This window comes from Mustela nivalis, assembly GCF_964662115.1.
Source record: "Mustela nivalis genome assembly, chromosome: 4".
NCBI classification, from domain to species: Eukaryota; Metazoa; Chordata; class Mammalia; order Carnivora; family Mustelidae; genus Mustela; species Mustela nivalis.
Window position 1 is genome coordinate 160,509,229 of NC_139023.1, and position 25,595 is coordinate 160,534,823.

The window sequence follows — 25,595 nt, forward strand, 5'->3', positions numbered from 1 at the left end:
GAGGCAGAGACTGAAGGCTGATGAACCCCTTATGATAAGCCTCTGTTCCGGCCTCTATTATTATCACATGTCATGGGCATTATTATCGGGACGCCATGGGCACACTGAAGTCTTCCTTTATGTCCACCCTGCCACTCCCCCTTCTTCTCTAGTCACCTGCCCTCAGGACTGGCTTCTTAAGGTTTACGCGTATATCCTTGGAAGCAAATATGGCTTAGAATCCCAGCTCCACCATTTCCCAGCTCTGTGACCTTTGACAAAATACTTAACTTTTCTGTGCCTCAACTTCCTCATCTAAAAACTGAGTCAATTCATAGTACCTACCTCATAGAACTGTAAAAGTTAAATATATTAAAAATACTATGAAGCTGGGGTGCCTGGGTGGCTCAGTCGGTTAAGCATCTGCCTTCAGCTCAGTGCATGATCTCAGGGTCCTGGGATCCAATCCTCCATCAGGCTACCTGCTCAGTGGGGAGTCTGCTTCTCCCTCTGCCTTTGCTCCTCCCCCACTCATGCTCACATACACACGAGCACACTCTCTCTCTTTCTCAAACAAATAAAATCTTTAAGAAATTAAAAAAAAAAATTCAGGGTGCCTGGGTGGCTCAGTGGATTAAGCCTCAGCCTTCAGCTCAGGTCATGATCTCGGGGTCTTGGGATCAAGTCCCGCATCAGGGTCTCTGCTCAGCACGGACCCTGCTTTCTCCTACCCCACTCTGCCTGCCTCTCTGCCTACCTGTGATCTCTGCTTGTCAAATAAGTAAATAAAATCTTAAAAAAAAAAAGAAAAAGAAAAAGAAATAAAAAAAAATCCAAGAAGCTCTTGGAACAGTACCTGGCACATAGAAAGTATCATGTGTTTGCTTTTACCATTTATTCTTTGCTTGGGACACACACCATTTCCACCAGCGCCACCGCCTCCCTGAATTCACCGATGACAGCAATAACCCCATCACATCTGCGCAGTGACACGCGTATTTCTTTTTTTTTTTTTTAAGATTTTATTTATTAAAAAAAAAAAGATTTTATTTATTTATTTGACAGACAGAGATCACAAGTAGGCAAAGAGGCAGGCAGAGAGAGAGGAGGAAGTAGGATCCCTGCTGAGCAGAGAGCCCAATGTGGGGCTCAATCCCAGGACCCTGAGATCATGACCTGAGCTGAAGGCAGAGGCTTAATCCACTGAGCCACCCAGGTGCCCCACAACACACGTATTTCTCAAAGCATTTTCGTACCATTTATCAGGTACAATCTTGCCATAATCTTTGATGGTGCTGGGAATTTGGAGGTGTTAACACAGAACAGGGGAGTGCAAAAATTCAGCTACAAATAGTCCCATTCATGATGAGGAGAAATTAGAACCAAAACAAAGGGCTAACAGTAGAAAATTGGTTAAATAAAATTTGGCATACTTGTTATGTTCTATCATCATAAATGAAAAAGAGAATTTAATGACATAAAAATGATTCATGCTGAATGAAGTGGAAAAAGAAAGTTACAAAAAAGCATGTAAAGTATGAATCTACTATGCTTTTTTTTTTTTTTTTTTACCTTTTGGTATGTTATGCTTGTTAAAGACTGAAAAGACTGGGTGTTATACGTAACTAATTGAATACTATGTCAAAAACTAACAATGGACTATACAGTGGCTAACTGAACACAAAGGAAAGACTGAAAAGATACACATCAACATATTAACATTATTTCTCAATGGAACAACAAAAAGCCACTTTTCTTGTGATTTGAATTGCTTTTTTTTAACTAAGCAGATTTTTAAAAAATTATTTATTTTTGGGGGGAAGAGAGAGAGAGGATGAGCAGGGGAGAGGAGCAGAGGCAGAGGGAGCCTGACACGGGGCTCAATCCGAGGACTACCGGATCTTGACCTGAGCCACCCAGGCACCCCTAATAAACAAATTAACATTGTTTTATTATATTGGTAGTACTCACATGGCTTCATGGCATAGATTAATAATAATAGGTTGTGTCTGAAATTTCTGAGCGCAACATAATGAACACCTATTACATTTACAGTAAGGAAAGGTTACTGTTTAAAAACAAGATGCAAAATTGTATTTGGTTACATAAAAGATAAATGAAAACAGCAAGATGTTAATGGGAAACTTGTAGCTGATTTTGTCTTTATATTTTTCAGACCTTTCCAAAGCTTTTATTCTGAGAGCACAATGTTGTTTTTAGGTAGATGATTCAGATAGGGAAACTGAGGCACGTAGGTGGGCAGGAAGGCTCTCTGGCTCCAAACCAGAGCAGGTGTGTTCATTCCTCCCCACAGATGCCCCCTTTTGGGTCCATTTCTGACATGTGACTTAAAGTCCAGGCTATGATGGTCACAGACGGCTGACTTTAAGCCTCTCATCTCAGCAGAAATGGGCTGCAGGGCTGTGTGTATTTGGGGTGAGGCTGGGGATGCTCGGCACCCCAGAGGCAACAGCAAGCCAGCCCTTGGCTGTGCCACCCCACAGCTGTGCGTGTCCAGATTCTGAAGCAGCAGCCATCTCCCCGCTCCAGACGCCAGGTGTGAGGGAGGAGTAAGCTCAGCCTGCAGATGTGTTCGTCCGTGATAGCAGTCCACCCAGGCCAACCACTGTGGGTGTATTTCTAGGACAAAATAAAATAGGAGTAAAAGCCAGTTGAGGTGGGGAAAGAAGAAGAAATGGGAGAACAAGAGAAAAGCAGTTAGATCTGTTAACAACCCAGGAAGCAGGGAGGAGGGTCGGGTGGCCCAGTGGACAAGCCGTGGGTTAGAAGTCAAGGACCAAGGGGCTCTCTTGCACCCACTGCCCACAACTGTGTGATCCAAAGCATGTCTCCTTCCTGGGCCAGGGCCTCTTCTGCAAGACGCAAATGTCACTAAAGGGGAAGACGGGTTCCTGGCTTCTAGAAGAGAAGATGAAAATGCACATTTGCCCCGATACTCACAGGAAGAGTGCTTGGTTCACGGCCTTCCCGCACACACCTGTTTGGATCGGACAGGCAGGACAGCTTGCTGACATTGTCAGACTTAGGCTTCTTGATCTGTGGGTGAGGAAATGGCTCCATCTTGGCGATACCACACTGAGAGGCTGGGGCTTGGGCTGGCCACCCCCTGCCTGGCCCAGACTGGTGTATGAGAGAGTGGCAGGCCTGGACTATCTTCAGGGCTGTCAGCTCTCAGTGGCTCGGTAGCTTACGGCGACCCTCCAGCAGGCCCACGCTGCCCAGGAGGACCTTCACCCAGAGTAAAGTAGTTTTGCGGGACTCCCCACCCCCGCCAGATGGAATAGAAGCAAAAAAAAAAAAAGTAGCAGTGGTCTATCACCATTAAAATGTCATGTATGGCTCTGGAAATTCTAGAGATGCTCCCCAGTTACCTGTCTTTGGACAAGGGGAGACTCCAGCAGTGATCTCAAGACAAGAATATATGGGAAGGAGCAACACTGGAAATTGGCACAATAGGAAAGAATCGTTCTTCCTTACTCCCTCGCTTCCTAAACTTTTATTTAAAGTCCCACCAAACCATCCCACTGGCATCTGTCTGGCTTTGCAGCTTGGTTCAAGTTCTAGCCCTGGATAAGAAGTGGAGGGGGCTACAACAGAAGAACGAGACTTGGTCCTGGTGACTTCATTCCAGAGGGGGTGACAGAAGCCACACCAGAAGCTCTTGACTAGCACGGGTCAGACAGCAGGTTCTGAACCAAATTACACAGATACGGTCCCTGATCACACACTCACTCTGAACTAACACCAACCCCAAACAAAACCTACAGACAGAATCATGAAATTCACCCGTTTGTACCAGCCTGTGCTGTCAGTGAAGATGCTATAGGGGTGGTCCTCTGCCTTAGGAGGCAGGGGCTATAGGATGGTGACTCAGTATCATGGCTGGATATTCTGAGTGTATATGAACGTCCATCTCCAAGCCACGGCAGCTAGGCTGTTAAGAAATTTATCTGGTGGCTAAAATTAACAAGTCAGGAAATGACAGATGCTGGCAAGGATGCGGAGAAAGGGGAACCCTCCTACACTGTTAGTGGGAATGCAAGCTGGTGCAACCACTCCGGAAAACAGCATGGAGGTTCCTCAAAATGTTGAAAATAGAACTACCCTATGACCCAGCAATAGCACTACTGGGTATTTACCCTAAAGACACAAACGTAGTGATCCGAAGGGGCACGTGCACCCGAATGTTTATAGCAGTAATGTCCACAATAGCCAAACTATGGAAAGAACCTAGATGTCCATCAACAGATGAATGGATAAAGAAGACGTGGTATATATACACAATGGAATACTATGCAGCCATCAAAAGAAATGAAATCTTGCCATTTGTGACAACATGGATGGAACTAGAGCGTATCGTGCTTAGCGAAATAAATCATTCGGAGAAAGACAACTGTCATATGATCTCCCTCATATGAGGAAGTGGTGATGCAGCATGGGGGCTTTAGGGGGTAGGAGAAGAATAAATGAAACAAGATGGGATTGGGAGGGAGACAAACCATAAGTGACTCTTAATCTCACAAAACAAACTGAGGGTTGCTGGGGGAAGGGGGGTTGGGAGAAGGGGGGTGGGGTTATGGACATTGGGGAGGATATGTGCTTTGGTGAGTGTTGTGAAGTGTGTAAACTGGGCAATTCCACAGACCTGTACCCCTGGGGATAAAAATATATTATATTTTTATAAAAAATAAAAAAATAAAATAAAATAAAAAGAAATTTATCTGGCAGTGTTTATGCACGTCCTACCCCAAGGATAACACAGAGGAGAGAAGATCTTTACTGGGACACAAAATTTACTTCCATAGCACGCAAGCCACCGACGTCAGGGTGCACTTGCAGGTTTCAGATAAACCCCACGGTCCACTTCTCCCTGGCTGGGTGTATCCTTTCAATTGACTACTATTTCTCTTGTGCACTTAAAGGTACAGTTTGAGCCTCACATCCTCTCAGCCTCAGTGACCTCTCCTGCTGCCCGTGCAATTCCAAGTCAGTATTATTAAAATAAAACTAGTTCATGCGTGATTCCTATTCTGTGTTTCATATTCATGTTTCTGTTGAACTTCCAGAGCGGGGAGCAGATGACCCTAGTGAGCCCCACCCTGGTTTACCCAAAGCCGGCAATTCTGTCACCAGGAAAATCATGGCAGACACCATGCCAAATACCTAGTGTTTGTCCCTGTTCTGCTGCTTAACCCGCCAGAAGTGAACCTCAGCGTACATCTGCCTAGCTGCTCCAGAAAGCAGGTGGGTCAATACCTACGGATAACCATGACTCACACTGTAGCCATGCCAAATAGATTGTTGAATTATATTGTTCAGACCCAAGCTCATCAGCCAAAGGGTTACAATTAAAACGGTCATTATTACAAATAGTCATCTGTCTCGTCGGTGGTAATTCCACAAGATATGTGTGATTAACATCATCTTTGTGAATAACAATTACACAAAAACACAAGCACATCCACAAATGTAAGGCTGAGATCCACAGGCTAGCTCCTTCTAGGAGGAGAGTAAAAAGCAAACTGTGCATTTTCTTTATATTTATGCACTGATTCTAAAGCTAATGGTTAATACATTTACCTTGTTAAAAGGTTTAGAATTATAAGCTCTTCATATCATGCAGACGATGTTGATAAATTACATCGTCCAGCAAGAAGATGCATCTTTCTATGTAGATACCTCTCTTTCAGACAGAAATTTATAACTGAACAAAAACTTCTTCACCAGCATGGAAGTGAGCACAAAGGCAAGGGCAATTAAGTTGGTAATTCTTTCCTCCCGGAGAAGTGTATTAGTCTCGGTGTCCTGTGTACTTAGTATATTTCCTTCCTGGATACAGAGGGGAGGTCCCTCCGAATTGGAAGTCTGATACAGAGATTTTAAAACTTACTTTCAAATACATAAACGGAAGTTCCATACCACCACTATAAAATTAGGCCTCGTCAAGTCTGGCCCAGCACAGTTTTGGCTTTAACCACTGATTTAGAATGATGTTTGATTCATATATCCAAGAGCCAACCAAGAGACGCAATCAGGGCTTCTGCTTACAGTGAACTACTGTAGATCATTTACATATAAAAGGACACTTTTTAAAGGCTTTAGTTTATTTCTCTAACTAGGTAAACAGTACTTGTGTCCGTTTCCTCCGGCAGCTCTAACAAATGACCACAAATTGGCAGCTTAAAATAACAAATACATATTGTCTTCCTGGAATTCTGGAGACCAGAAGTCTGAAATCGATTTCACTGGACAAGATGTCACCCTGGAGGGGTCCTTCTGGAGGTTTTTTTTTGGGGGGGGGCATCCTTGTTTCTTCTAGCTTCTGCAGCTGACCCGCGTTCCTTGGTCTCCTGACCCCTTCCTCCCACTCCACTCCCTTGCCCCCATCCTCCCCTCGCCTCCTTCCTCCTCGACCTTCTTGCTTCCTCCTTTAAAGTCCTTGTGATTACAAGGGCCCATCTGGAGAACCCAGGCGAACCTCCCCACCCCAGGGTCCTTCATTCAATACACCTACCAGCCCTTGTCACCCTATCAAATCCCAGAGATTAGGACCTCGATAGCTTTGGCGGTGCGGGGTGGGGGGGGGGTTGGGAACGACTTGTTTACACCTCATTTACAGTGAGATGGACCAAGGATAAAGTTCAGATGGTGGAGTCATAATGACATCTGAGTCCCATGCCCTGGGATGGAAGTTGGGGCTGGATGGTCAGTGAGGAGACCTGAGTTTCCATGGCCCTCTGCCGCTTCCACGGAAGGATGGCTGGAGCGGACAGTCCGCTCTGAAATCCAGAATCTGACTTATTAACCGAGCGACCTTGGGTAAGTTGTGTAACCATCTAGGGAGGAACCATGACTCCCAGGCAGGGCTGTCTCCGAGAAGAAATGAGAAATTTATGTAAGGTACCTGGCAGAGCAGGTGTTTAGGAAATAGTTTCAAACCCATTTGCCCTTCCTACCCGCACCACTGCTGGCATGAAATGATGCCTGTGATTTCTTTTTTAGTTTCTAAAAAATAAAGCATCTCACATATACAGATGCATATGGCTATAATGGACAAAGGGAGTTCGGCTTACCCTCTGGTCATTTTTCTCCTAAACTGAGAGCACTGATGAGGGTCTAGAAAGCGGTGGCTCCCCGCGGCATTCATCGGAGGGTTACCTGAAGTCTAGGTATATAAGAGCTTTGGGTAGAAAGGGAGCAAAGATGGGGTGCTAGGGTGGCCGAGTCAGTTAAGCGTCTGACTCTTGATTTCAGTTCAGGTCATGATCTCAGGGTTGTAGAATCGAGCCCCGCATCAGGGTTCAACACTCAACACAGAGTCAACTGCAGATTTTCTCTCCCTCTCTCGTTTGTACTCTCTCTCTCTCTCTCTCTCTCTCTCGTGTGCACAAGCGCTCAGAGAAATAAATAAAATCTTTGAAAAAATAATAAAAATAAGTAAAAGGATGAACAAGAAGGTAAGAAAAGAAATATGAGAGAATGTGGGCTTTGAGAAGATCAGAAGGAGCATCTGAGCTCACCTCACCTTGGCTATCATGCTAGATGATTTAAACTAATCAGCTCCTTGAATTTCTGTGACCCTAGTTGTAAAATGGACTTTATGAAGACTACCCACCTCACTCTAATTATATACAAGTGATAATTTACATACAAATCAAGAGAATGTGTGTGCAGTGTGGTGTAAATGGTATTTTGCTCCACAAATCTAAGGCAACATCATAACCCATGGTTACAAGACAGCGTCCGGAGGGGTAATGACTGTCACCCAACTTCAAAACATGCCCTCTGTGTCCGCATGGGTAAAACAGGCACACCATTAAGAAAAAATTTGCAAAAAAATACATTAACAAGACACTCATTTCCTTCCTCCAGAACCAATGCCGACACTTCCTTCTTTTTTTTTTTTTTAATTATGTTCAGTTAGCCACCAAATAGTGCATCATTAGTCTTTGATGTTGTGTTCAACAATTCATTAGTTGCATAGAACACCCAGTGCTCATCACAACACATGCGCTCCTTAAGGCCCGTCACCCGGCTACCCCATCTTCCCACCCCTTCCCTTCTGTAATCCTCAGTCTTCTCTAGGACATGCTGTGAGCTGTGAGCATTTGTACCCAGATGCCTTGCAGGGAAGGCAGCCTGGCGGCTGGGACCGTCCTCATCTCTAGACCTCCAGGTGCCTCACTGCACTTACTCCTCCAAACTCAAACCCCATGTCTTGTTTCTAAGGAAAACAGCTTCCAAATGACACCTCTGGGTGCTTACTGCTCTCGGGGCACCCTGCTGTACTGCAGAAGGGAAAAGATCAGAAGCAAGCAGCTGACTTTTCCCTTAAGAGCACCCAAGAACTCGGGGAAGCCCACACCCAGATGCTCTCTGGGCTTTGTGGGCTACAGGATTGGGAAGCAGTGAGCCTTCTCCCCACTCAACTGGGGGCCTCCATGGCATTCATTCTTGGGAGTTAGTCCTCTTCTTAGTAACAAGCTTTCTTCCAAGGGTCCAAATCTCATGGTTTTCTTTTCTGGTTTGGCTCCAGCTATGCCCTAGGACAGTCCTAATCCCCGGGCCCCAGGATCCCCAACTTCTCGTTAGGTGGGTCGTGCTCAGTTGATCACAGATAAGCAGGAGTCTATACTAGCCATCTCCCAGTATGGCCTGCAGACTTGGCAGATCAGGAAACTGAGGCCCAGAGAGGGGAAATGACTAGGCAGAGGTGGGTAAGAATTTGGGTGTCAATTTCTGTCTTTGCCTTGTCTCCTTAGCCAACTCCTCAGTAACTCAGGGGCAGTGGCTATGGCTTCCTGCCTTTTGAATCCTTCCAGGTGCAGGCCCATGGGTGTTGGGGTGGGGGGCGTGTAGACATGTATCGACTGGGGGGACCTTGTTAATGGAACACAGGATTGGTGGATTCGGGTTGTCAAGAGCGATCCAGATTGTAGCAGGCCCACAGGGGCAAGTGCGGGGTGGGGGCAGCCCCTTACTGTCTGGGTGACCTTGGTCAAGTTTCTTGACTTCTCTAAGTCTGCATTTCTTCAACTGTAAAATGGGGGTTTGCAAGTATCTCCTCCACATCGTTTGAAGATTTACTCAGATTCACTAAGCCTAATAGGCTCTGTAGTTACCGGCTTATTTTTGTTGTAGTTCCCATTATGGTGTAATTCCACAGGAGCGAGTGCAGGGTCCCTAGGGGAGGTGGAGAAACAGTGAAAATATCAGGGAAAGATGTAGGAAAGCACGAGGTAAGCAGTCCCTTGCACAGAGGCAGGGCTGCAGGAAGTTCTGCCGAGTCTGCTGAAGGTGAAGGGAGTGGGAGGAAATGAAGCTATTCTCCTTCTTGAGCAGAAGACCGGGGGCTCCTGTGGGCAGCCCAGAGCCAGCAGCACCAGGTCTCCACAATGGGTGGGGCCGCCCCTCCCTGTTTGCACTCACAGCCTCTGGGGTAGGGTACCCTTTGAGACAATTCAAATACAGTGCTCCAGGGACGCCTGGGTGGCTCAGTTGGTTAAGCCGCTGCCTTCGGCTCAGGTCATGATCCCAGCGTCCTGGGATCGAGTCCCACATCGGGCTCCTTGCTCCGCAGGGAGCCTGCTTCTCCCTCTGACTCTTCCTTCCACTCTGTCTGCCTGTGCTCGCTCTCATTCACTCTCTCTCTGACAAATAAATAAATAAAATCTTTAAAAAAAAAAAAATACAGTGCTCCATGTTGTTGAGGACCTGGCTTCCCCTGGGAACAGAGGAGCCTAATCCAGGGCAGAACCCCCCCTTGGTGTGACCTCCTCCTGGACGTGCATTCTCCCCCAGAGAGCATGGGACCCGCAGCCACCTCCTGCAAAGTGCTCGGGACAATGCCAGGCCGTGGAGACAAGATGGGCCAAGCTCCAGCTGGGTGGGCCACTCAGCTAAAGCATGCAGACACAGCTGTGAGGGCACAATTGCCCTGTTACCCTGGAAGAAATGGTGGCAGAGAGACAGACGGCTTGCTAAGGAACTGGAGCCATCTCACTTGGCGGGGTGGGGGGAAGAAAAACATAGATATTCATGCCCAGGTTGGCTCATTTCTGGAAGTGGGCCCTGGCCGACAGGTGGGGCTTGGCATGGGTTCAGGGGGGTTCTTCCAACTTCTCAGGTGCAGCTGTCTCCCATTTGTCACAATGTGATCATGTCCTCAATGAACACCTGCTTATCACTGCAAAAGTGTCAACTAATAATTCAGCAGTGAGATAATTGCCAAACCAGAGGAAGGGATCTGACATCTTAAAGAGGGCAGAGTGAAAGGGAAACCCAGTTAAGACCAAAGAGATTGGCTCTGGAATCTGAAGACGGGTTTGAGTTCCAGCTGTACCATAGCCTTGTACAAGCCGCACTTCTTGGTTAGACCTCAGTTTTCTCATCTGTGAAACGGGAATGACTATCTTTCTTGGCCCCGATGGTCATGGTGAGGCTCAAGTGGGATATCTGTCTGCAAAGGTTCTTGGGAAAGTCTAAATGCTTGGTACTTGTAGTGGAATTCGATAGCCAACTGTCCCTCTCACACTTCGTTCCAAGGAGCTTTAAAGTTGGGAAGGGAATTCTCAGCTATACCTCAGATGGCAGAGCTTGGGACACCCCCATACCCGCCATACTGCTTTTGGAGAGGAGCTGTGTCCTCCAGTCTCCAGACAGAGCCGCCCTTCTTAACCTAGCAGTCCTATGCTTGGTTGAATCCTTTCCTTCAACCTGATGGGAATGAAGCTTTTCCACTGAGTCAGAGCAGGCCTGCTAAAAATGGCCCCTTTAAGAAGGCAGGGATGGGGACGCCTGGGTGACTCAGTAGGTTAAGCAGCTGCCTTCGGCTCAGGTCGTGGTCCCAGCGTCCTGGGATCGAGTCCCACGTCGGGCTCCTTGCTCAGCAGGGAGCCTGCTTCTCCCTCTGCCTCTGCCTGCCATTCTGTCTGCCTGTGCTCGTCCTCTTCCCCCCTCCCCTCTGATAAATAAATAAAATCTTAAAAAAAAAAAAAAAAAAAAAAAGAAGGCAGGGATGGTTGGGTACTGTGCTGGCCACCAGGTGACTGAGTCCTTCCCAGGGTTTGGAGGGCTTTGCCCACCTGGGTGATCCTGAGCCTTCAAGATTCCCTGAGTGTGGGAGCAAAATAAGATAAAGACTCTACTAGCTCTCCAGGCGGGCTGTGTTGGCAGTGAGCATGGCTGAAGCGGAATGTGTGTGTGTGTGTGTGTGTGTGTGCGTGTGTGTGCGTGCGCGTGTGCGCACAGGGGACATGAGAGAGGGGAAGCAAGCGAAGGGGAGGGGGTGGATGAGTCTCATTCACTCTTCCACACCAAAATGCTGTTTGAGAGTTGACTGTATGTAGGTCCTGGGTGCGTAAGGAAGATGGGAAAAGAGTGAGGAACACGAGAAGTGGGGAAAGGCAAATGAACGCAAAAGGAGACTGTTTGCTAGAATATATTCCCGGGCAGGTGGTTGGACAGGAGAGACTTCCCCCAAGAAAACCTGTCAGGGGCTGCATGGGAAACCTCTTCTGCAGGGTCATCTTAACCTCCTGGGTTTCCTTAACTCCTGACATGCATTCAAAGCAATGAAAAGGGCTCTTGCCTGAAAAGCAGCTGCAGCCCTGACCCTTAGTGGGTCTCAGCACACAGTGACGGAAGGCCAGCGTGGTTCCAGGCCTCAGTTCTCCAAAGGAAGCTGCAAGTTTTAAAATCTTAAAGCCTGATGCAGAGCCCTGGGGCCAGCTCTCAGTGGGAACCTCTCTTGGAGATTCAGGAATACATTTTGATGTGGCCTCGGCATGAAGGAGGCCGACAGCACAATCCACTTCAGGAGCTTAACAGCAGAATGTCCTTCCCTGAGACCTGAGCAGGGCATACACCGGGACCTACTTTGCCCATTCTCAGACCCCTACCAGGAGCCCGGGGGAATTCACTCAAGCCTGCTGATGGTTATTGACAGTACATCCGGTCTATGGACAACGCAGCGAGGGCTTCAGACACACCATGAATGCAGTCTGTTCCCTGCCCTCCGGCAGCTCCCAACTCAAAAGAGAGAGAGAACATCAGATCTATTTTACAGATGAAGAAACTGAAACCATATGTGATAGCATTGAGACACTCATGCGTTCTTCCTCTCATTCATTCATTCAGAAAACTTTCCTTGAATCCACATGAGGTGTCGGTCCCGTGCTAAGTGCCGTAGGCTGATAGAAAAGACCCAGCGATGGGACACCAACACAGACGGGGACAAATAAGTGGAACACTCTGGAGTTTATGTTTTGGTTGCACATTAGGACCTTGTGATTTTATCTGTGTAGATTCAGTTTGATCATATAAACGCCATTTAGAGGGGTAAATGAGAAAATGCCATGGGGGGTGTAAGTGTGTGTGTGTTTGTCTGGGGACACACAAAGGCCACTGAAATTGCTGCCTCACATCTCAGGGAGTTGAGGAGAGAGGGATGACTGGAGAATGATGTGGGAAAAGATAACCCTAGCCAGTTTAAGTGGTGGGGTGGTACCTGCGAGAGGAGGGGGAGACAGTATAGCTCAGAGCCTGGCCTGGGGGTTCAACATGCAACCAAGATGGTCTAGAGCACAGACCAGGGATGGTCAAGTAGATCTGCCACTTACTAGCCATGGGATCTTGAGGAAATGGTCTAATCTCTCTAAATCTCAGCTTCCTGATCTGCAAAATGAGGAGAAATCTGCGTATCTTTCAAGGGTGTATAGGCTTCACTGTGACGATTCACGTAAATATAGTTGGCACGTTCTAGGAGCTCAGTAAGCTACTGTCATTCATCAGCATTAGCATCAATATCAAAAGTGTCCCATGGGGAAGGAGTTAGGAGAAAGTGACAATGGATGAACAAGGGGATTTTTCTGGTCAGGGCAGGCCTGAGTGGACAGAAGTCCCCTCCCTATCTCCCTGGGGGTTTCCAACACCTAGGGGAGAGACCCGCATCGTGGACCGAACCTTGGGGGCCCAGGCTGCATGGGGCTGGGACGGAGAAGGCTGCATCTGACAACGAGTGAGTAGTGGGGGCCCCAGAGGCCCCCCATCTGGGGTGGGGCTCTGGGGCCCTTGAATAGTCAAGGACAGCAGTTATCAGTCCTATCTCCCCACAACCCCACAAGGAGGCTCCTCAGAAAGAGATAAGCTCAACCCACCCATCTCCCTCCCAAAGAGCAGGTACTTTTTAGTTTTAAATAATTGTATGTTTCTTTTCTATTTACACAAATGGTTGTCTTTGGAAAGTGTAGAAAAGTAAAAGTAACATTTTACAACAATCCTGAGTCTCATTACTGACACAGTCCCTCTTATGCAGTCCAGATTACATTCAGTGCTTTATTTTTTGCCTTTTAATAGAGTTGCAATCAGCATGCAATTCTATTCTGTTTTCCCACTTAACATTACTTCGGAAGCTTTTGTTACTACAGACTTTATACACATAATTTCAAAAGTCTGCCTTTGGTTTTAAGTAGATGATGTGTTTTTATCTAATCATGCCTGCATTGTTAGACTGTTTCCAATGTCATACTTTTATAAATAACATTCACATCTTTGCAATTATCATATGATCTCCCTGATATGAGGAAGTTGAGATGCAACGTGGAAGGTTTGAGGGGTAGGAAAAGAATAAATAAAACAAGATGGGATCAGGAGGGAGACAAACCATGAGAGACTCTTAATCTCACAAAACAAAGTGAGGGTTGCGGGGGTGGGGGCTGGCAGGTAAGGAGAGGGTGGTTGGATTATGGACATTGGGGAAGGTATGTGCTATGGTGAGTGCTGTGAAGTGTGTAAACCTGGCGATTCACAGACCTGTACCCCTGGGGCTAATAACACATTATTAATAAAATTATTAATTAATAACCATTAATAATTATTAATCGCATTATTAATTAAAATTTTAAAAATCACGTCTTTGTACACAGCATATTCTGTAACTTGAATTACTTTCTCAGATTAAGTCCTCCAAGTACCACTCATTTAGTTAAAGGGCATAAACATTTCAAAAGCCTTTAATGTTTTAGGTATCTCCCAATGTTTTCCATTTTTTAAAAACAGTGTAAGTAATACATACTTGCATAAAGTATGTTAAAACCTAGAGCTAAATAAAATGAGTGGAAAAAATCATAAATAATCCTACCGCCCCAAAATAACCACTTCTGACACTTTTGTGTACTTCCTTCCACGTTGCTCAGGGATCATTTTTTTAAATAAAATCATTATTTTCATGTATTTCTCCACATCATTAGGAATCTGTCTACCACATGAATTGTAATTACTGCAAAATGGCCCTTTAGGTAACTATATCATAGTTTCTTTTTTTTTTTTTTAAGATTTTATTTATTTATTTGACAGAGAGATCACAAGTAGGCAGAGAGGCAGGCAGAGAGAGAAGGGGAAGCAGGCTCCCCACTGAGCATAGAGCCCGACGTGGGGCTCAATCCCAGGACCCTGAGATCATGACCTGAGCCAAAGGCAGAGGCTTAACCCACTGAACCACCCAGCTGCCCCACTATGTCACAATTTCTATCTTATTGGTGATTAACAGGATTTCCCCCTTATGTCTATTATAAATAACACTCAAGTGGATGATAAAAGACCACTGCCTTCCTGAAGACACTACCCTGTGGGAGCTCAAGCACTTTTGTATTTCAAGAGATTCACTCATCCAACGCCCTGCAGCTAGACTCAAGACCATGATACCCTCGCCTTACAGATCAAAGATACTGCACACAGAGCACTGGAGTGGCCTTTCACAAGTTCATAGATCTAGGAAGCAGCAGAGATGAGAATGGAAACCTAATGTGTTGGGTCCAATGCTCCTGGATTTTGCACATGGATCAATTTGCTTATTTTCATTATTCTGAAACCTTCTTGTTTTTTGAGCAACTTGAGAGCAAGGTGTGCGTCAGATGATCATGTGCTAAGGGAAGTCTAATGAGGATTGACTTTTGTTCCTGGGAGCCTGAGGGACGGTCTCTACTGGTGTGTCACAGATGTCTATCTTTGATTTTATCCTATTCAGCACTTTTTAACGATTTTATTTATTTCTAGAAAGAGAGAGAGAGTACAAGCAGGCAGAGGGGAAGAGGGAGAGGGAGAACCAGACTCCCCGCTGAACAGGGAGACCAACGTGGGGCTTGATCCCAGGACTTTGGGATCATGACCTGAGCCGAAGGCAGACGACCAATCAACTGAGCCACCCTGGTGCCCTATCCTATTCAGCATTTTAACAAAAATGGAGAAAGCAGGCTTATCAAATTTCAGGCAACCTATAACTAAGATGCTGAGTGACAAGAGCAAGATTCCAAACTCAGTGGACCTGAAGGATGGACCCAAACTCTTCCTATGAGGAAGAAGTATAAAGATTCTTTTTTTCTATCAAGAAAGGGAGGGGCAGGATGGATAAGAGGAAACTACACAGAGAAAGGAGGAAAACTGCCTTAATAGCATGTCTATTGAGAATGTTTGAAAATGCATTTAACTCCCCCAGCTTAGCGCTGACCAACGAGCAACTGTGGGTGCTGCCATGTTGCACAACTCCAGGGGGCCCCATTTTCATATACTTCAGTTAGGTGGCCTTGGATATGGTTCCCAAAAAGGAGCAATGGATTTAGCCTGTCCTAACAGAACTATACGGTCATTAAAGAAATTTTCATGATACTTGTTAAAGACTAGGTCAGACTTTCTTCAGCGGGGACTTCTACAATGGAGTGTTGTAGTAGCGTTGAGAGCTTGGGCTCAACTCCAAATACAACAAGGACAAGTGAAGATTTATAGCCAAGGAGCAGAGGCAGTGGATGGAAAGTTACTAAGATGAAGTATGAGGGGTAGAGGGTATTCAGGCTAAACCAACTTGACAGGATTATCGCAGAAGCCAGGCCAGAATGGTAAAATATTGGGGTGAGAGAGGGCCAAGGGGGTAAGGAATTTGCCCAGAAATCAAGGGTGGGAGTTTTTGCTCAACTGACCCAGAATTCTTGCTAAAACTTGACTAAGCACAAACAAACACAGGAGCCCAAGATTCACGGCCTCGTTGAGAAGGGAGTTCAGAGTTGGTGATAAAAGGTCTGAGAAACATGTCATGCTTATCTTTCAAAAGACGTTGATTGAGTACCTACTATGTGCCAGCTGAACAGTACAGACCACAAACTAAATTGCTGTCCCAAAGAATTTTACATTCTGGTGTGAAAATAGGGAGAGACTAAAAATAAGCTAGTATATGAAAACAAGAAGCAAGATAATTATAGTATGACAAATACTGTGAAAGAAATAAAGGAGGGGAAATGGTAGAGTTGGATATCACTTCTAGAGCAATTAGTGAGGCAGAGGACAATAGAGTATGGGGTGTCAGAGGGACAGAGAAATCTCAGAAAATGGGGGAAGGGTTGATTGTGTTAAGTGCTGTGGGGATCACATAAGAGAAGAACAGAGAAGTAGCCACAGAATTTGACAACATGGAAGTCATTTGTGGCCGTAATCCCAGAGCAGCTCTGGCTGGGATATTGAGAGTGGAAGCCCAACGGAAGTGAGTTGGTGAGAGAATAGGAAGTGAGAAAGCAGACACAACCTTTCGTAGACGTTTTGCTGTGATGGGGAGCAGAGAATGGGATGTAGCCAGTGGAGGATGTAGAGTGAAGGAAGGATGTATTTGAGAAGATGGAAGGTATGAGAACATAACTGTGTGCAGATGGGAAGGATCCAGTAGAGGAAGGGCAAGTGACAGTCAGGAGAGAGAGAGGACATCCACATAATCTTTGAGATGGCAAGTGGAGATGGGTCCAGGACGCGGGCAGAGGAGTCTGCCTTTGATAGGAGCAGGGAGACAGAATGCTTACAAGGCAAGTACTGTAACTGGAAATAAAATTTCCATATTTTCCATATTTTGGAAAATGGAAAATATGAGGTCAGCTGCCAGTAGGTTTGTAGGCTTCGTGGTAGGAAGATGTTCAGCACTTCCATTTTCTTAATGAAGAATGAGCCTGAAGTTGGGTGGAGCAGAACGCAGGTATAAGTAGGGAAAATTATTAAATACGTGCCTTGCAACTGATGGGGTAGGCACAGCAGGGTGCTGGACAGAACAGAGTGCCCATGTGAGGTTCGTGCAAGTCTCAGATACTGACTCTGGCTAAGTTAGGCAACAAATCTATTGGAAGAATGGAGAGAATTCACGTGATCATAGGAAAAGTCGAAGGACCAGAGTACCAGGGACTCCATAGCAAAAACTCATGGACAGCAGCTGTTGGGATGAGTGGGTTCCATCCCCCCACATTCAGATTCCAAGGAGAGAGCATGTAATTGGCCAGATTGAGGCAAAGGAGAATGACTTTATCACAAGAATCACCAAGACTGTGCTCGGTGGGAGAGGAATACTTCATCCAGCAAAACTGTGGTGTTATTACCTGAAGAAGGGGGAATTCTGGACAGACAAAATGAGATGACTGCTATGCAGTCATGAATCAAAGGAAAACTAGTTAGTAGGATTGTGTGCTTTCTTCAGCAGTATTTTTCTCTGGGGCAATCTCAAAGAAAGTGTGTCATTGGGACTGAACTAAGTAAGCTTTCTGGAATAAGGAACTTATTATAGTAATTAGAGCTTACACAACCGTGGGAGGAGCTGGGGAAGTAAAAATCCAAATTTGGAGCTGAAGAATCAGAGAAAAGCCATGAACCAGCTCTGGCATTGGGATATGAGTGGGCCTCTGTGGAAATTCTGGAAGCTAGCCACCTCTAGCTGCTGTAGTGGGACCACAAAGGGGGCTGGGGTAGAAGTCCAAGGATGATTGTTGGGTCTCCTCAGCTACTGTGTCTGCGAGTTCACACCAAAGTTCCTGGAGTGGGACTGGTGTTCCCTGGTCAACAACGCCAGTAAGTGAAAAAAGAGAGCCAGACAGAGTAAGAGTAAGTACAAACTGGAAACCATGGTCCTTCTGTGTCTGCCTCTTACCAACAACAAGCTTCAGTGCATAGTGGCTGCTGTCTGACTTTGCCTCCCAAATCTTGTACAACCTCACTTTTGACCAACTCTAACCCTGAACCATTCAACAAAAGGGATTCTGGAAATTCTCCCAGAAGCAAGTTATTAATTAAAAAATACAACATACAACATGGTGAGTGTGCTCGAAGGAAAGACAGACAAGGAATTTGGGATTTTTTCAGGGGAGTGATTATCATGATGGACAGTAGGATCCAGAATGTGGGGGTCTTGGGAACTGGCAGCCTTAAGGTCAAAGAATTTTGTACTGGGGTCTGCTGGTTGGGTGAGTTGTAAGGATGAAAGATGATAGGAAGTGGGATGGAATTTGAGATTTTGGACGAGATTTTGGACGTGTTGTGATTATGGTGATAAGAAGGTCTAAGGTGGGCCAAGATGATGAAGGCCCACATATTGGAGGACTCATTCCTGTGGCTGATGAAGTTGCTGGGAATGGCTGGGAGAGGGCCAGAGGGAAGGCCACTGAGACAAGAGGTGAAGTCATCAGTGAGCAGTAAGGACAGGTGGACCCTGGGCTTGAACGAAGCTGGAGAGTATGGAGTAGAAGGAAAAGAAGTGGTTTTTAAACAGCGCCATAGAGAGAGCAAGAAGAGCTCCTACCCACTCCCTGGCCCTGAGGTACCTACCAGAAGGTGTAGGGAACAAAATCCATCCAACTTCTGAGAGTGCTGCAGGGGAAGGAGTGTCCTGAAAGGGGGGGGGGGGGCAGATCTCACCTACTGAAGGGAGGTGACTGGGGCATTCAGCAAAGAGGTGAGAATATACAGGGGAACCAGGCAAGCTCTCCACCCGTCTTCAAGAGGGCACAGTGAAATGGCCTCCCAGAGCAGAGGGGTGGGAGGGTAGGTCAGGTTAGGAATTATATTAAGGCTTTGCAGTTTCAAAGTGTCAGAGAACCAACTCAAATATAATTAAGCAGAAGAAAAGAGAAGTTAATTGCTCACCTACCCAAAGTCTTGCGGGACTGCTGGCTTTATTCGCCAATGCCTCAGGCACCCCAAACGTGCGCTCAGGGTGCTTCCTCTGCGTTGGCTACATTCTCAGGCAGCTTCTCCCCACAGAGCAGTGAATGGCTGCCCTACAGGTAGACATGGTCTTTAGCCACTGCCTCTCCCCTTAGCGCACCAGTGAAATCCCAACCGCAGCCATCCGCTAGGGTTAGAGGGGAGGCGTCTCTGATTGGCCAGGCCCACATCCCCTGCCGGCTTAATGGTGCACAGCACTCACCAGAACCACATGTTGGCAAGTAAGGAAATGGTTCTTCAAAGGCCAGCTGCAATGTTGTCACCAAGAGGAGGAGCGCCCCGCACCGAACTGGCAGAACAGGTGATGTCCATGTCGGGTGCACGTGGAGCAGGATGGGGATGAGAGGGTGATACTGATCGGTGCAGAGGCTGGGATTTGGACGTCTGGTTCACTGAGGAAAGCGGGTGTGATGCAAGATGGCGTTGGCAGTGACGACTTTTTTAGGGGCAGAGGGCCATCTTCAGAGCAGTCCGAGAGCACCAGAGTGGGGCGTTGGCCATCGCGCCATCTAGCGGCGCGCCGTGGCATAACCGGGAGGCCCAAGAGCAAGATGGCCGCCCGGCGGTGGTTCCCTCGCTCTGCGCCAGGTAGTGCTGGTCTAGGAGAGCCGGCAGCCCTCTGAAAACGTCGGAAAGCAGAGCGGAAGCTGGGGGAGAAAAAGCTGAGAAAGATGTGACTGACAGCAGCTCTTTTCAATCTGAAGAACTGCCCTCTGGAAGAGGGAGGAGACTTAATTTAAGGGGTCCCAGAGCCGAATCAGCACCAAGGTGTACTGATGAGGGAGAAGTTTTGATCTAATAATCACAATTAGAACTGTCGAATGAAGACAGGGCTTTCTTCTGAGGGGGTGAATTCCCTGCCCCTAGACGTGTTTAAGCAATGATTTGAATGCCTCTAGCCAGAGATATTATGTAAAGGCTTCTATTTTGGGTATGAGATGAAACCAGAACACTTTAAAAGTAGTTTCCAGATTTAAATTCTGTGACTTGATTCACACGAAGGAAGAGGAAGAAATCATCAACCAAATGGTGCGTTGGCTAAATGTTGTCTTCAATATCCTCTCACTTCCTTTTTTTTTTTTTTTTTTTTTAATTCCTTTTTTCTGTCTACGGCACCTCCATCCCATCCGTAGAAGCTTGATGCTCTCCTGCTGTTTGTTGGATTCCCATCCAGACTGGCCTTGTAGACACAATGTCCCTGCTGTAAAATTAGTCCTCCTTTCTCATCAAAATGTCCAGCCTACTACCAACAATACCAATGTAAACTAACACTGTGAAGGTGAGACTATGAAAAGCTGAGCCTATTGGGGGAACTATAAACTTAATTATAAAGTCTGTACCATGAATTGTTAATCATTTTTTGTATATTGGCTTCTGTGCTCACTCTTTTTTTTTTTTTTTTTTTTAAGGTAGGCTCCATGCCCAGTGAGGAGCCCAACACAGGCCTTGAACTCCCAACCCTGAGATCAAGACCTGAGCTGAGATCAAGAGTCAGATGCTTCACCAACTGAGCCACCCAGGTGTCCCTGTGCTTACTCTCAACTGTGCCATGATTAATCTTGTCTGGTCCAATCAGTTTGCTAGAAACTTCAGGCAGGAGATACAATCTTCTGAATCCTCCACAAAACTTGGCATTTCAGTAATAGCAGATTAGTCTATTAAGATGAGTGAGTTCTGGGGAGCCTGGGTGACTCAGTTGGTTAAGTGACTGCCTTTGGCTCAGATCATGATCCTAGAGTCCTGGGATCAGCCTTGCATTGGGCTCCCTGCTCCTCTGGGAGCCTGCTACTCCTTCTCCCTCTGCCTGCCACTCGTCCTGCTTGTGCTCTTTCCCTATGATTGGATCCAGAGAATGAAGCAAAAACAGCCTCATGTGGACAGGAGTGGCTTTGTCTTACTAAGTAGAACTCGGTGAGCGATCCTGTCCAGTCCTGTGATGAGCCCGGCTCCACCGAGGTGCCTCCAAACACAAGTTTCTGGCCTCCTTGCTGCACAGGGAGAGCAGTGGCGCGGCTGCCATCTAGTGGTGAGTCTGCAACCTCGTTGCAGGGCTTTGAGAAAGGATCTGGCGCCGATATTGCTTTCACAAGGCAAGGAGCTAAGGCGCAGTCCGTTGTTTTGGCTGAGTCTTGAATCTCAGGCCTAGAGCCCATCATAGCATCGCCAAAGAAATTCACCGGCTGCCCACGTTGTCATCAGATCTATATCCTTGAACTCAGTGGAGTCTCTCAGCCCACACCTTCACCTTCTTGGCTTTCCAGAAAGAAACTTGAATGCCCTTCTATACTCTCCTTTGTACTTCCATTGATGTGACAGGTGAAAAAAACAGGACTCAGTTAATCTCTCTTTGCAGCTCCAAAACCCGCCCTCCCCCCACCCAGGCCACACACACACACTCAGGGTCATTCACCAGGAAGCCTCTCTAAGGGAATTTTCCTAAACACGAGATTCAGGTGGGAAAAAATCAGCAGCACGAGAAAGCTAAGCGATGAAGGCCACCAAGGAGGAAAATTCTATTCTTGCAAAAGGAACCCCCCTAAACAGGACCTAACAAACCTTAGCTCTCTGTCGAGGTCCTGGCTACCTTTGGGTTCTCCCTCCAATTCTCCCGTCCTCTCTCTTTGCCTGGATGGCGCATTCCAGCTCTGTCCCCACCTTCCATAGGACAGACAGTTGCGCGGAGCCCGGACCTGGACCAGTGGTGAGACTGGCGGTTTCAGTGATCCAGAACTGTGGATTTGGCCTTGGTGTAAGAGATGCTGGAAGAATCTACACGGCCTCCTGGAGGATTTTCTTGACTACACCTCGGTGAGGAAGAGTTCTCCGCGTTCATTCTAACTTTTGTCCTGATTCACCCAATGTAATCATTCATGAATAATGTGATATGTTCTGTGAATACATATACTTTAATTTAAAAATATATTTCCATTTGAGGTCTTCTGGTAAGCAGAATAACCCTCCCTCCAAAAATGTTCATCATCTTCATTCCCAGGACATATGAATACATTACTTTGCATGGCTAAGGAAACTTTGCATATGTAATTAAGGTTAAGAATGTTGAGATGGGGAGATTATCTTGGATTACCGAGGTGGGCCCAATCTAATCACATCAGCCCTTTAAAAGCAGAAAACCTTTCTAGGCTACGGTCAGAGAGAGAGAGAGAGAGAGAGAGAACAACATGAGGTAAATTTGAGAGATTTGACACACAAGCTTTGAAGGCAGATAAAAAGGGCCACTATGAACCAAAGAGTGTGGGTGGCCTCTAGAACCTGGAGAAGGCAAGGGCATGGATCCTTCCCTAGAGCCTCCTCCAGAAAAGAATGCAGCCCTGTAGACATCTCGCTCTTAGCCCTGAGAGACCATGTCAGACAGCCTTCCAGACTTCTGCGAAGCTGGAAGGTAGTTTGCATTGTTGTCAGGCGCTACATTTGTGGTAACTTGTTAGAGGAGACGTACAAGCTAACACAGGTCTCCTTGGGATTTGAGATCTCACAGTCTCATTCAGCATCAAAGCAAGAGCCTCCTGGAGCCAGCTGCCTCTCAGAGACTGTGCTCTGATACAGGCCAGGGTTTTGGGATTTTATTTCAGGACCTGGGGGAAAGGCTTCATTTCTGTTAATAACCGATTCTGCTATTCAGAAACCAAAAGATCTACTCAGCTGCACCTAGTGGGCCTCCAACAAACATTTTCAGACTCTTCAAAGAGTTTTGGATCAGGGAGTTCTTGCGGATAGCTTCTGTGCCCCTCATCATTGACTTGGACACACTCAAGAAATAGATACGTGAATATATACTGGAGAGCAGGCATAAATGGATTGTCTCTCCCAGAAGTACTGGCTGCTTAAGAAGTCTTTATTGAGGTATGCCTATGTGGCTCAGTCAGTTAAGCATCTGCCTTCAGCTCAGGTCATGGTCCCGGGATAGAGCCTCACTTCAGGCTCCTTACTCAGCAGGAAGCCCGCTTCTCCTTCTCCTACTGCCCCTGGTTGTGTTCCTGCTCTCGTTGTCTGTCTGTCAAATAAATAAATAAATTCTTTTAAAAAAGGATACCTTTATTGAACCATAAAGTTGTCCAAAGCTCCTAAACACACAGTAATTCCATTCTTGGGAATTTTTTTATTTGAAACTGATTCCAAAAAAGCTAAATAAAATGTGCATTAAAAATTTTACGATAAGGGGCGCCTGGGTGGCTCAGTGGGTTAAGCCTCTGCCTTCAGCTCAGGTCTTGATCTCAAGGTCCTGGAATCGAAGCCTCTGCTCAGCAGGGAGCCTGCTTCTCCCCTCTCTCTCTCTGCCCACCTCTCTGCCTACTTGTGATCTCTCTCTGTCAAATAAATAAATAAAATCTTTTTTAAAAATTTATGATAAGATTATCTATAAGAGTAAAAACATTGACAAGTGAGGAAACATCAAAATTCCAACATAAGGAAAGCTTTTATGAATTACTATCCCATGCTATTGTGGAAGCATTAAAGATTGCCATTAGTCATGCTATGGAAATACAGGGAAACGTTCTTATGACACTAAATGGAAGGAGCATATTATGAAATAGTATTCATTCAGTAACCTCTTATTGGGCCCAGGCTATATATCAGGGATTGTGCTAAGCAATTAAGTGGATCCAAAGTAGATAATACTCATGGCCCTTGTGGACTGAGGTATGCCAATATTGCAAAAATGTAAAATGATCGATACACATGGAAGGAGATATGTCAAAAAAATGAAGCAAGGTGTTACGCTAGGGCATGGTAAATATATATGTTTATTAACCTTCTCAAATTATCTTTCCAGCTATAATCATTATATTAAAGGATGGGACAGGATGAAATGTATGCCACTGGACCTAAGTCCCGATGCAGAACAAGAATGACAGCAGGCTCCTCAAGGAGAAAGTAAGGTCTGGATCTACTGTTTAAAAATACAATGAACAGGGGCACCTGAGTGGCTCAGTGGGTTAAGCATCTGCCTTCAGCTCAGGTCACGATCCCAGGGTCCTAGGATTGAGTCCCACATTGGGCTCCCAGCTAAGCTGAGTCTGCTTCTCCCTCTGCCTCGTCCCCTCCCCCTTCTGGTACTCTCTTCATTTCTCTCTCAAATAAATAAATAAAAATCTTAAAAGAAAAAAAAAATACAGCAAACAACAAACTGGCAGTTCAGGAGGCCAGGCTCTTTCCCACCAGGGGAGCAGGAATCCAGCTGTACACACATGTCCCTCCCAAAGGGGTCATCTGAGCCTGACCTGACCCCTCAGTTCTGTGTATTTGGGAAACTTTCACTATACCAGGTGCAGCTCCGAGGGACACCACCTGTCTTCCCGGTGGCTGAGATATTAACTGTGAAAGCAGATGCTGCATTACCCATCATTTTATGCCATTGTCTGTATCTGGCAGGGCACCTACACTGGGCTGAACGAGGAAAGTCAGGGCTGTTCATTTCTAAAGTGCCTTCTAAAGGCTGGGGCGTTGGGAGCTGTTCTGGGCTCTGGCCAAGCGAGATGGATCCTACGTAAGCACAGCTCTGACCGTGACTATAATCTAAAGATGCTTTTCTGATGGCACAGTTCAGAAGCCCACTTAGATGACTGAACAAGCGCAGAGCTCATGACAAAAGTGAAAGAGAGACTTGTTAGCAATGAACGTTAATTGCACAACGTGGATATGTAGGGTAGGGTGTGGTTAGGAAAGGCATTTATAGAGGTCTCTTCTTCTCTTTGGACTTACCTTCTCCTAGCAAGCCCGAAGTTGCTTTTAAGTCAGATGAAAATGACAAGTGTTGGTAAGGATGTGGAGAAAATAGGACACTTGTGCACTGTTGGTGGGAATGTAAGCTGGTGCAGCCCTTATGGAAAACAGTAGGGAGGGTCCTCAAAAAATTAACAATAGAATTACTGAATGATCTAGCAATCCCACTTCTGAGTATCTATCTAAAAGAACTGAAAGCAGTCTCAAAGCGGTGTCTGTACACTTGTTTTCGTAGCAGAATTATTCACAATAGCTAAAACGTGGTACCATCCCAAGTGTCCATCAACAGATGAGTGGATAAACAAAATATGGTCCGTCCATACAAAGGATATTACTCACCCTGAGAAAGGAAGGACATTCTGACACAGGCTACAAAGTGGATAAACTCTGAGGACCTTATGCTAAGTGAAATAGACGACCCGCCAAAGTGACTCCTCTTATGTGAAGTATCTAGTGTAGTCAGATTCACAGAAACAGGAAGTAAGGTGGTGGTTGCCAAGGGTTGGGGGAGGTGGGACTAGGCAGTTGTTACTTAATGGGTATAGAGTTTCAGTTTTGCAAACCAAAAATGTTCTGGCTATTGGTTACACAACAATGTGAAAATGTTTAACACCACTGAATTGTACACTAAAAAATGGTTAAGGTGGTAAATCTTACGTTGTATGTATTTTACCACAATTTTAAAAAAGGGGGAATGAAAGTCTTTCCTGTTCCTCACTTTGATTGCTCCCTTTGTATCCTCCATCCTGTTTCATGCCACTTTTTTTTAGGAAACGATTCCTTCTGTGCTTGCCCTTCCAGAATGGACACAAGCATCTGTAGGCCGGGCAGTC

At 46.1% G+C, this 25,595-nt stretch overlaps 1 long non-coding RNA gene across 1 annotated transcript; it reads right to left on the reverse strand.

The window, feature by feature from the left end:
- Nucleotides 1-2,050: 2,050 nt before the first annotated feature.
- LOC309863086 lies at nt 2,051-19,952 on the reverse strand. The gene is made up of 2 exons (XR_014310887.1): nt 19,223-19,952; nt 2,051-2,619 (listed from the first exon to the last, which is right to left on the reverse strand). It is a non-coding gene; the product is annotated as an uncharacterized lncRNA (long non-coding RNA).
- Between the last annotated feature and the right edge of the window lie 5,643 nt (nt 19,953-25,595).